The sequence below is a fragment of the Calliphora vicina genome, chromosome 2 (assembly GCF_958450345.1).
Source record: "Calliphora vicina chromosome 2, idCalVici1.1, whole genome shotgun sequence".
Lineage (NCBI taxonomy): Eukaryota > Metazoa > Arthropoda > Insecta > Diptera > Calliphoridae > Calliphora > Calliphora vicina.
This window is the reverse complement of record NC_088781.1, coordinates 30,891,397-30,902,987: the sequence shown is the minus strand read 5'-3', so window position 1 is coordinate 30,902,987 and position 11,591 is coordinate 30,891,397. Positions and strand designations below refer to the sequence as shown.

Sequence of the window (11,591 nt, the reverse complement as noted above, 5' to 3'; positions counted from 1 at the left end):
ACCATATAATAATAAGCAAGTAAGAGTGTTAATTTACTAGGGAAAAAAATGTTTACTAATTTCTTTTAAAAAAAAAATTATTTGTGAAAAATATTTTTTTGGGTGAAAAAATATTTTGCCCGATTTTGACCTATGGTAGATCCGACCTATTATGGCCTTATAAACGCTGTTGCAAAGCTCTTTGAAATATATATCTTTAGATATCCACATTGTATATATTAATAACTTAGTGATCCAGATAAAAATCGTGGTTGTCCTGGTTTTTTTCTGAATGACAATCAGATTTCATACTCACTGTATTTACATATGTATTCGTTTTTATATAATTGATTGTGTGATTGCCACTTAAAAATTAAATTGATATGATTCTATCCATATGTCAATGTAATTTATTACATTATTTTATTTTTGTAAAATTTTATTAACTATTTGCATACAAATACACATGAGTAAAATCACTCAATATAAGAGTTACATTAAGCATCGTTTAACTTTTGATTATTTCAACGATTTTGTAAATGAGCAGGCTGATGAACATTTGTTATGGAAATTGGGATTTGTGGTGAAATCAATATAAATGGGTTGTTTTATTTAATATTGCAATTAATGAGCTTTAGAGCAGTTTTAATTATGTTGCAGTAGTGTAATGTTATATACAAGGGTGGGTAAATTTTTTTTAGTTAACAGGCATATAGCAAAAACGTAATCTACGAAAAATTCTAAGAAAATTTTACCGCTGAGACGCTTCAAAATACACAGTTAAGAAATTTTTAAAAACAAATACGGTGCTACAATGGAAAAAAAACTTGGAAAATGACCCAGCTTGGGTTATAGGTCTTGCCGAGTACATTAGAAATTGTGTCAACAAATTTCAGAAACACCCTCAAATTCAGAAGTTATTCGAAAAACTGCCGTTCGTGATGTTCGTCAACTTATCGACATGTGACACAGTCAGTTTTTGTCCAACTTCAAATTTGTTAACGGGTTTGGAAAGAAAACTGACTACGCTTTAAAACGATGTGCATTTTTTGATACATTTGTAAGTTATACGTATAGTTTTAGTTATAAATATCTAAAAAGAAATAAAATATTGCAACGTTTTTGTTTTTAGTCGCTTTTCATTGCTTATTTTGATATGAAAGCTTATAAAAATGTATTCCAGTGTATAAGGGAAATTTAGTTCTTAACAGTTCTAATTATTCAAATCGGATGAAAAATGTAAAAGTTATTCAACTTTCCATTAACACCTTTATTTTAGTTTTTTTTATCCCCCAGCTCATATAATAAAAAAAAACAATACGAAAAAAAAATTTGTATAATTTTTAATTTATAAGGTACAATTTTTCGAACTTTTTTGAAAAAGTTCAATAAGTTTTGCACATATAAACCGATTTTAACAAGTAATATCTCATTTTTGTCTACATAAAATTTTCTTTAAAATAATGTGCAAAAATAAATAGGTGTTCATATAAAAAAGTGTTATTTTATAGCAGAGTGAAATCTTAAATCTTTATGTCTCTCGGCGGGAGCTAAGTTTTAATTTGAGACCCATACTTTCTTTTGGAAATTTTCTTAGAATTTTGTGTAGATTCCAATTTTGCTATACGCCCGTCACGTTTTTTCTCAGGCGAACAATTTGACCCACCTTAATATATACTTTAAAAAATATTGCAAATGAAAAATTTTAACCAAATAAAATGTAAGAATAAGTTTAAGTGTTAAATTTTTCACGTCAGTCTCCTTTTATATTTGCGCGTTTGTAAAATACCCTTTATATTCCCTGTATAAATAACTTTCAGTTGTTTTAACACAAAGAAAACAACCATAAGAGCTGTACATAAGAAAGCTATTTTTTCTTATCCTTCAGAAGGTCTTCGGGTCATATTTGATCCATTTAGAAATTAAAATTTAATTTTTTATAGAAGCGAGTGGTTGATATTTTTGAAATATTTTTTTCTCATAAATTATTTTTTATCCAAAAAAAATTTTTTTAAAAATTAAAAAAAAATATGGAAAAGACTTTTTTTTTAAAAAAAATTAAAAACAATTTGGAAAAAAAATTAAAAACAATTAAAAAAAAAAATTTAAAACAATTTAAAAAAATAAAAAAAAAATTTAATTTTGTAATAAAAATATTTAAAAAAAAATGTTTAAGTATAATTTGGTTAAGGGTATATACGATTCGTCACAGCCGAATATAGCTCTCTTACTTGTTACTTATGCTTCCGTTTATGTATGAAATTATATATGAAATAGCAAATGCAATTTGTAGTAAATATTCAAATTATCATATTGCCTTCAAACTATAGTCATTTAATCCATTACTGGATTTTAGGTTTTTACATTTTATTCAAATATTCAATGAAGTCACTGTGGGATTAGCTGTAAGTTGCGAAATAAAAATCAATATATACCATTGGCAAACTTTTGAAAGCTAGTGCTCTAGCAATGGAATACAAAATTTTCACTTATACACAGAAAAAATTATTATTATTTTTTCTCCAAACAAAACTTTATTTCGTTTTAAATTGTATTTCATAAACAATTTTATTTGATTCAATAAACATTTTTCATTGTTTTTCCTATTTTCAAAAATAGTTCATAAAACAATAAAAAAAATAAATTTTGACAACAAAAAAGAAAATAACTAGAAATTAAAAATTTTGCAAAATGAAAATAAAATGTCGGTTTTCTCATATTGTCAACATATTTTGTGATTCTTCAAAGATTTTAGGAGTTTTACTCGTTTTTCTGGAGGTAAGTTGTGTAAATTATTTTTGCAATATAAACTACATTTTAATTTTATTTAAAGTCATGGCCGTTCCAACATAACAAACCGGAATCTCTGGCAAAAATTAGACAACCAAAAACAACTGGGACACAATGTGAGTATTTTTTTATTAATTAATTGAATTTTATCCAAATTTCTAATAAAACCTTTCGCAATTTCCAGATGGACTAATGTTGGACAGACAATAATGTTGGAAGACAATCTGTTAGGAATCTGCGAATGATATTTTTGTTTTGTAACATGATAAATGTATTGTAAGAAATTATGTGTCATTAAAAAAAACATGTCATTTATAAATAATTGTTGTTTTTTATTTGTTTAAAGAAAGAAACCAAAATAAAAAATAAAAATAATTTTTTAATGGAAAAAAAATTTAAAACCAAACATTTTGTTCATTGTTTTTATAAAATTAATTGTTGGAAATTTTAATTATTTTCAAATACTCCTTTCAATAATAGTACAAATAATTTAATAAAGAAAAAATGTTTTTTTTTTCAATAAATAAATTACGATTTGTTGTGTTTGATTTTACAATTTTTGTGATAGGTCCTATTTCAGTAAAAAATTTGTTTGGTTTTATAAATTTTGTGATTGAATACGAATTCAAATTTTTTCTGTGTACATACATTTAAATAATTTAAAGCACAACCAAAAACCTTGGAAAATATGGCACAAATATTGTATTTAGTACATGAAAACAAAATGATTTGACAAGAATGCGTCTAATAATTGGAGTGATATAAATGAAAGTTAAAAAAATTATTCAATATCCGTTGATAACACCGTGTTGTAGTGAAAATAAAAAAATTGCCAAAATTCTTAGAAACACGTCAAATGTTAATATTGTAGGTTTATGTATGTACTGATATACTTAGACATATATTTCTTTATAGAAATAAATTTGTAAACGGACAATGAATAAATTCTGCAATATTATAAAATCAACAGAATTATGATCTTTTTAAGAGACCACTCTTAAAATTACAGATATATTTTTATATGGAGCATACTATTGGCAAATTAACATTTTCTTTATAAAGGTAAAATATTACACCTACGTACTAGGGTATTCAATTAATCGGGTTTCTGGTTTAATCGGTTAATCGAGCAAATAATTAATCGAGGTTTAGATTTACTCGGTTAATTTAAAATTATTCGATTAACCGAATAATTTCTATTTTCATTTTAAATTGAAAATACAATAACGAATTTTGTGTACAAAAACATAAAAAACAGCAAATAAGGTATTTGAGATCATTTTTGTAAACATATCGCCTAATTGCTGCAACAACGTCATAACTCAAAATCCGTGTTTTTTGAACTGAGTAATACAAAATATGCGCTATTCTATAATCATTCATATAGTTTTATCAGTTTTCAAAAAAGTCAATTATTTTTTGTGTGAGTATTTTTTTGTTGTAAACACCAAAATTAAAATTCATGTTTTCTCGTATATTTGATAAGTAAAAATTTGAGTTAAATACAGATTAGAAAGACATTAACATCTACTATTTATATTTGAATTCGCATGATTTGTTGAAAATTTATTTAAGAAATAGTAAAATGTCATAAAATATTCAAAGGCGTTTTTCTCGAAACGATTTTTTTTGAATTATGACGTTGTTGCAGCAAATGAGCGATGTGTGAGTATTTTAGTGAGATCTTCTGAAATAATCTTTTATAAAAAGAATATAATTTAAACCATTTATTTCTTTAGATTTAATAAAACTTTTCTTGGGTAAAACTCTCTCTGATTGTATATGTTGGAGAAATCAAAAGAAATCATGATAAAGAATATTCCTTTTTGGATTGTTTTAGATTTTGATTAATTTAATAGTTTCGTTTAGTTATGATAAAAGACTCATTTAAAAAAAATCGCCTATACATGTAAATACAAACAAAGCTTCAAATACATGTCAATTAAATATATCAGTTGTTATACATACTCACTAATCATGTTTATTGGATGTTCAAAAAATATCTAATTTTAATTTGAAATTTGTATTTGAATTGAAACGGAAAAATAAATATGTACATGGGGCATTTCATGTCAAGTGAACCAACTTTTGAAATCGATGTCTTCCGATCGGGATGAAATTTGCACCAAGGTTAGCTCTATTGGATAGTAACTCAGACACAATTTTTCAACAACATCGGTCGAGAACTCTCTGAGTTATAGGGGGTAAAATTTTGACAATTTGGTCAAACAGGGGTTTCTTCTTATCCATGTAACTTATTACCTATTGTTCTTAGCAAAATGTGTCCCAAATAGTATAGATAGCTATTTCTTCGATCTTTCGAAAAAAAATATTTAAAAAAAAAAATAAAAAATTTTTAATATTTTTTTCCGAAATCAAAAACTTTTTTGACTTTTTTTTAAAATACGTCATTTTTTTTTTTATTTTTTTTTTTCTTAAAATAAAGTTTAGATATTTTCCTTGAACACCTACTTGGTCGCTTAGTGGGATGCGAGTGGGATATCTATCAAAATAAATATTTTGTAACTCAAAACATAAAATTTTTGACTTTTTTTGCAAAATCAAAAACTTTGTTGACTTTTTTTTTCAAAATGGACCCTTTTTTAATCTTTTTTTTTAGGTCAAACAAAAGCTTAGATATTATCCTTGAAGACCCTTTTGGTCGCTTAGTGGGATGCGAGTGGGATATCTATCAAAATAAATATTTTTTAACTCAAGACTTACAATTTTTGACTTTTTTTTTGCAAATACGATTTTTTTTCCAAATGGGCCCTTTTTTTTAAATTTTTTTTGTAGTCAAAAGAAAGCTCCATTCCTTTAAGATATTTTTAGTCCCTTAGTGGGATGCGAGTAGGATATCTATCAAAATAAATATTTTGTAACGCAAGACATACAATTTTTTAATTTTTTTTTGCAAAATCAAAATTTTTTTCCAATATGGGCCCTTTTTTAATTTTTTTTTTTTGCTCAAAAGAAAGCCTAGGTCCATTCCTTTAAGATATTTTTAGTCCCTTAGTGGGATGCGAGTGGGATATCTATCAAAATAAATATTTTGTAACTCAAGATATACAATTTTTGATTTTTTGGCAAAATCAAAAACTTTTTTGACTTTTTTTTAAAATGGGCCCTTTTTGTAATTTTTTTTTTTGCTATAAAGAAAGCTTAGGCCTATTCCTTTAAGATGGTTTTGATCGCTTAGTGGGATGCGAGTGGGATATATATCAAAATAAATGTTTTGTAACTCAAGACATACAATTTTTGTGTTAAAACATTTATTTTGATAGATATCCCACTCGCATCCCACTAAGGGACTAAAAATATCTTAAAGGAATGGATCTAGGCTTTCTTTTGAGCAAAAAAAAAAATTAAAAAAGGGCCCATATTGGAAAAAAAGTCAAAAAAGTTTTTGATTTTGCCAAAAAATCAAAAATTGTATATCTTGAGTTACAAAATATTTATTTTGATAGATATCCCACTCGTATCCCACTAAGGGACCTAAAATATCTTAAAGGAATGGACCTAAGCTTTCTTTTGACTAAAAAAAAATTTTTAAAAAAGGGCCCATTTTGAAAAAAAATTCGAATTTGCAAAAAAAAAGTCAATAATTGAATGTCTTGAGTTACAACATTTTTATTTTAATAGATATCCTACTCACATCTTCCTAAGTGACAAAATAGGTCTTAAAGGAAAAGACCTAAGCTTTCTTTTGAGCAAAAAAAATTTTTTAAAAAAAGTCCCATATTGGAAAAAAATTTCGATTTTGCAAAAAAAAATTAAAAAATTGTATGTCTTGCGTTACAAAATATTTATTTTGATAGATATCCCACTCGCATCCCACTAAGGGACTAAAAATATCTTAAAGGAATGGACCTAGGCTTTCTTTTGAGCAAAAAAAAAAATTAAAAAAGGGCCCATATTGGAAAAAAATTTTGATTTTGCAAAAAAAAATTAAAAAATTGTATGTCTTGCGTTACAAAATATTTATTTTGATAGATATCCTACTCGCATCCCACTAAGGGACTAAAAATATCTTAAAGGAATGGACCTAAGCTTTCTTTTGACTACAAAAAAAATTTTAAAAAAAGGGCCGATTTGGAAAAAAAATCGTATTTGCAAAAAAAAAAGTCAAAAATTGTAAGTCTTGAGTTAAAAAATATTTATTTTGATAGATATCCCACTCGCATCCCACTAAGCGACCAAAAGGGTCTTCAAGGATAATATCTAAGCTTTTGTTTGACCTAAAAAAAAAGATTAAAAAAGGGTCCATTTTGAAAAAAAAAAGTCAACAAAGTTTTTGATTTTGCAAAAAAAGTCAAAAATTTTATGTTTTGAGTTACAAAATATTTATTTTGATAGATATCCCACTCGCATTCCACTAAGCGACCAAGTAGGTGTTCAAGGAAAATATCTAAACTTTATTTTAAGAAAAAAAAAAAAATAAAAAAAATAGCGTATTTAAAAAAAAAGTCAAAAAAGTTTTTGATTTCGGAAAAAAAATATTAAAAATTTTTTATTTTTTTTTTTAAATATTTTTTTTCGAAAGATCGAAGAAATAGCTATCTATACTATTTGGAACACATTTTGCTAAGAACAATAGGTAATAAGTTACATGGATAAGAAAAAACCCCTGTTTGACCAAATTGTCAAAATTTTACCCCCTATAACTCAGAGAGTTCTCGACCGATGTTGTTGAAAAATTGTGTCTGAGTTACTATCCAATAGAGCTAACCTTGGTGCAAATTTCATCCCGATCGGAAGACATCGATTTCAAAAGTTGGTTCACTTGACATGAAATCCCCCACATACAAAAACATTTTTTAAAGTGCAAAAAAAAGGAATTTCGGTTAATCGGTTAATCGACACAAATTAATCGGTTTATTTGTTATTTGAAAATCGGCAATTTCAAAACAGTTAACCGTCAAAAATTAATCGGTTAACCGATTAACGGTTAATCGATTGAATACCCTACTACGTACCAACATTTTTTAATGTCCAAATATAAAATATCTCATTACTTTTAATGAATTTTTATAGATATTTTCTTGATATCATTTTTCATTCTCTTTATTATTTCAAAACAAAAGAAATATTTTTAATGAATTTTAATGTAAGTGGCCAAGACAATTACGACAATCAACTTGATCTGTACAACAAAAAAAAAGAATAAACAAACGGGACAAAAAGCTACAAAAAATTTACAAAATTACAGCCTATTCAAATGCGCTGCTAATTAAAATGGACAAAAAAGCTAAATGGTTGACAAAGAATGAACAAAAGCAAATGTCACAAAAAATGTGTTGAAAATGTGTCGTTAAAATACCAAAGGGAGTTTCCATGGAAAATTTTTTTAAAAATAAATTTAAAAGAGGAATGCTGTGGTCAAAAATAATACTGTAACGTCGCAGTAAATATTATTTATTTAATGGCTTTCAAATTGTTTCAAAAGAAAATGCTGTATATCACGGCATACAGATTTATAAATTATCATTTAAATGTAGGGATCTATTCTGAAACGCATTTAGGACGAAAAATGCTGAATGGATAAGTTAACTAATGTCAATTAAACAAATTCCTTCAATTATAGCTTCCTAATAAATCAGACAAAACAAATTTCAATCATTTAAAATATAGTTTTGGTTAGAAATCATATTTTGTTCATTACAATTTCCAATTCAATATATCGTAATCAAAAAATATGAAGGTAGTACGCATGGTATTCTAGTGTTACCAACAAAATAAGATATAAATTCTTAAAATTCCTTTGTATCATTCTATACACTTTAATTATTTAAAAATTTATTGTAGCTTTATTCAAATATCATACACCATCTAGCAGATTAAAAAACGAAAGTTTTTATAAACTTTGTTTTACCATTACACACAACAAACTGTCTAGCATGCAGTGTCTAAATTGTTTAGCAATATTTCACTTTTTCAATAAACATATTATGTGACATTTGAAAAAAAGTTACACATTTTTTTATCTTCAACACCCAATAGAAGTAATAAATTTCCCTTTAATTGTTTAACATTGACTTTTTGCGGCTTTAGATACCAGTACATACACAAATACAAATACGCAAAAACAGCACTTTTCAGATACTTTCAATACCGATACACGAAATCAAATAGGACAACAACAGTTTTTATACTTTGTCTGCTATACATATTTAAAATCAAGTGTTTTGCTTTATTTTGTTTGAAAATAATGTTAAACAAAATGCGGAAAAAAAATAAACAAAACCTGAAAACAGAAATAAGCAATAATATTTTTGTGGTAAATAAAATTAGGGTGGTTTTAATTTCCAAAAATGTTTATACAATATACCACCATAGTAGGGAGGATATTATTGTTCCAACACCTACCTGAGATATGATCCCAAAGTATAAAATTTTTCAGCAAAATATATTTCATCCTTAGAACAGAAAATTTTGTAAAATCAAGAGCTGTGCCAGGTTTTTTGTACAGCTTATTTTTCATATTTTTTAGAAAAGATAGTTGTCAGGGCCAAGAAAATCGGTCTAGGCTTAAACTCCGCTGAAAATGAACTGGTTCTATTTACCAGAAGATTTAAAGTTCCAGAATTCAGTCCCTCACGACTGCATGGTACTTTTCTGAAAATTTTGAGTGACGCCAAATATCTTGGTGTAATTTTGGACTCTAAGCTCTCGTGAAAACGTAATGCAGAGAGTCGTTGAGTAAGGCACTATTTATCTGTTTCTACATATGTAAGAAAACCTTTGGGAAGTGATGGGGTTTTAAACCAAATATTCTACACTTGATGTCCACCGTGGTCATAGGACCTATTTGGATCTATGTGGCTTTTGTTTGGTGGAGAGCGGTGGACATTAAAACTCACCTTTCTATTCTAAACAAGGTACAAAGACTAGTATGTCTAGCAATTACTGGCTCTGCAAATTCCACCCCTCAGGCCAGTCTAGAGACGGTAATAAATAAAATCCCCTTGATATATATATATCAAATGCATTTCTCCTGAGTCTGCTTTACTGCTCAAAAAATAGGCAGGCCAATCATGGAGCAAAAGCGGACTACATTTAGGATCAGCATACCGACAAGGGATGATTATACCCGAATCCTTAGGGACGACATGATATCATTTTACACTGATGGTGCAAAGACAGAAACGGGAATTTTCTCCGATGAACTGGAGTTTTTGATATCTCTTTGATTGATACCTGTACGGTTTTCAAGACAGAGATCTATGACATCGATACAGACTATAGATATCTAATTGGAAAACTTTGCATCAATCAATGCTCTTAGTTCCATCGGCAGAAATTTTTTCTCAATTGTATCCAATCACTGACACAACTGACACAACATCTTGTCAAGTTGATATGGGTTCCAGGACATGAGGGCATCCGGGAAAACAAAGTATTTGATGAATGTGCAACCAACGGGTCGTCCCTTGGTGACCCCATCGAATTTTATCAAATATCATCACTTGTATAATATCCAGAATGCTATGATCCATTCTGACAAAGGATAGGACCAGGACTATTATGTCTCTTGGTACGAATTCGTTGAGGCTTCTTACGGGTATAATTACTGGGTACTCTATGATTGGATACATGGCGGCACGTATGGGTTAGCCAAAATATAGCTATTATAGAAGTTGTTTAGATGAAGAGCAGGAATAACGAGTACCATACCTTCAATGTGACTGCCCGGCCTAACAAGAGCTCTTTTTCATGATCGAGACTATTTCAGAGATATGTCACAAATAAATATGATCAGTACCGCAATTCTGTAACTTTTTAACGACAAAATATTGTCGTTAAGTAATCAAAATTCGTTAGTTAACAATATTTATCGTTAAGAGATATTCCGAATTGAATTTTACCGATTATTTTCGTTAAAAATAGTCGGTAGATAACGAAATTTGTCGGTAGGTTAACGACAAATAAAATGTTCTAGTTAAGCCATAACGATAATTGTTTAGGAGTTAGTTTTGTAACATAAATATTCGAAATAAGTTGTTTTTTGAAAGTACGGTTGGTCAACTTTTTTGTGTTTATTAGATACGGACTGATTTGGGTTTTTAATATAAAAATTAACATGCTTTAATTATCTTTTTAAGATAAATTTGTCAATTCACAAGGTCTCTTATCAGTCATATTGTCATAATATCCTAACATATCTCGTCTCGGCGCCTCGGCTTAACCGACTCTTAGGTATTCGGCACAGGTCTCTGCTGGCTGGTTACGATAACACAATAAACATAGCATACATAGTAGTATTATTTTAGGACTTTTTTAGCTTGAAAAGCAATAAAAACCAATGTGAAATATTAGAACATTATGAGACCTTGTGAATTGACCAATAATATTTATTTTGAAAAGCAATACAAACCACTGTGAAATATTAGGACAATATGACATGAAAGGATACGTTGTGAATTGACCAATTATATTAATTTTAGAAAATAATATTCGAATTTTAAGAGCAACTTTTATTTGGGGCATAATATCCATAATTAACACATTTCTGTAGTGTATAATGTTTATCCCTATATTGAATTCCCATTTTTGGCGATGTGATACGATTATAAACTTATATAAAAGTTATAAAATCGATTTTAAGACAGTATTCTAAGAAGGAAATTCATCTGAATTTGTCGACTGTCCTTATAACAACACATATCTAAATTGTGAATTAATGATCACTTGTGGTGGCATAGACATATGTATTACACTGTGTTACTTTTATTTTTAGAAAAAAACTCTTGTTCTTTTGTTTTCAGTAGGTTTCGCGATCATATTTGGGTGAGCTGATGCTTGATTTTTATATATAAATGCGA

At 27.7% G+C, this 11,591-nt stretch overlaps 1 long non-coding RNA gene across 1 annotated transcript; it reads left to right on the top strand.

Annotated features, from left to right (window-relative positions):
• Window positions 1–2,810: 2,810 nt before the first annotated feature.
• LOC135951269 (uncharacterized) lies at window positions 2,811–3,091 on the top strand. The gene is made up of 2 exons (XR_010575962.1): window positions 2,811–2,885; window positions 2,954–3,091. It is a non-coding gene; the product is annotated as an uncharacterized LOC135951269 (long non-coding RNA).
• Window positions 3,092–11,591: the final 8,500 nt, after the last annotated feature.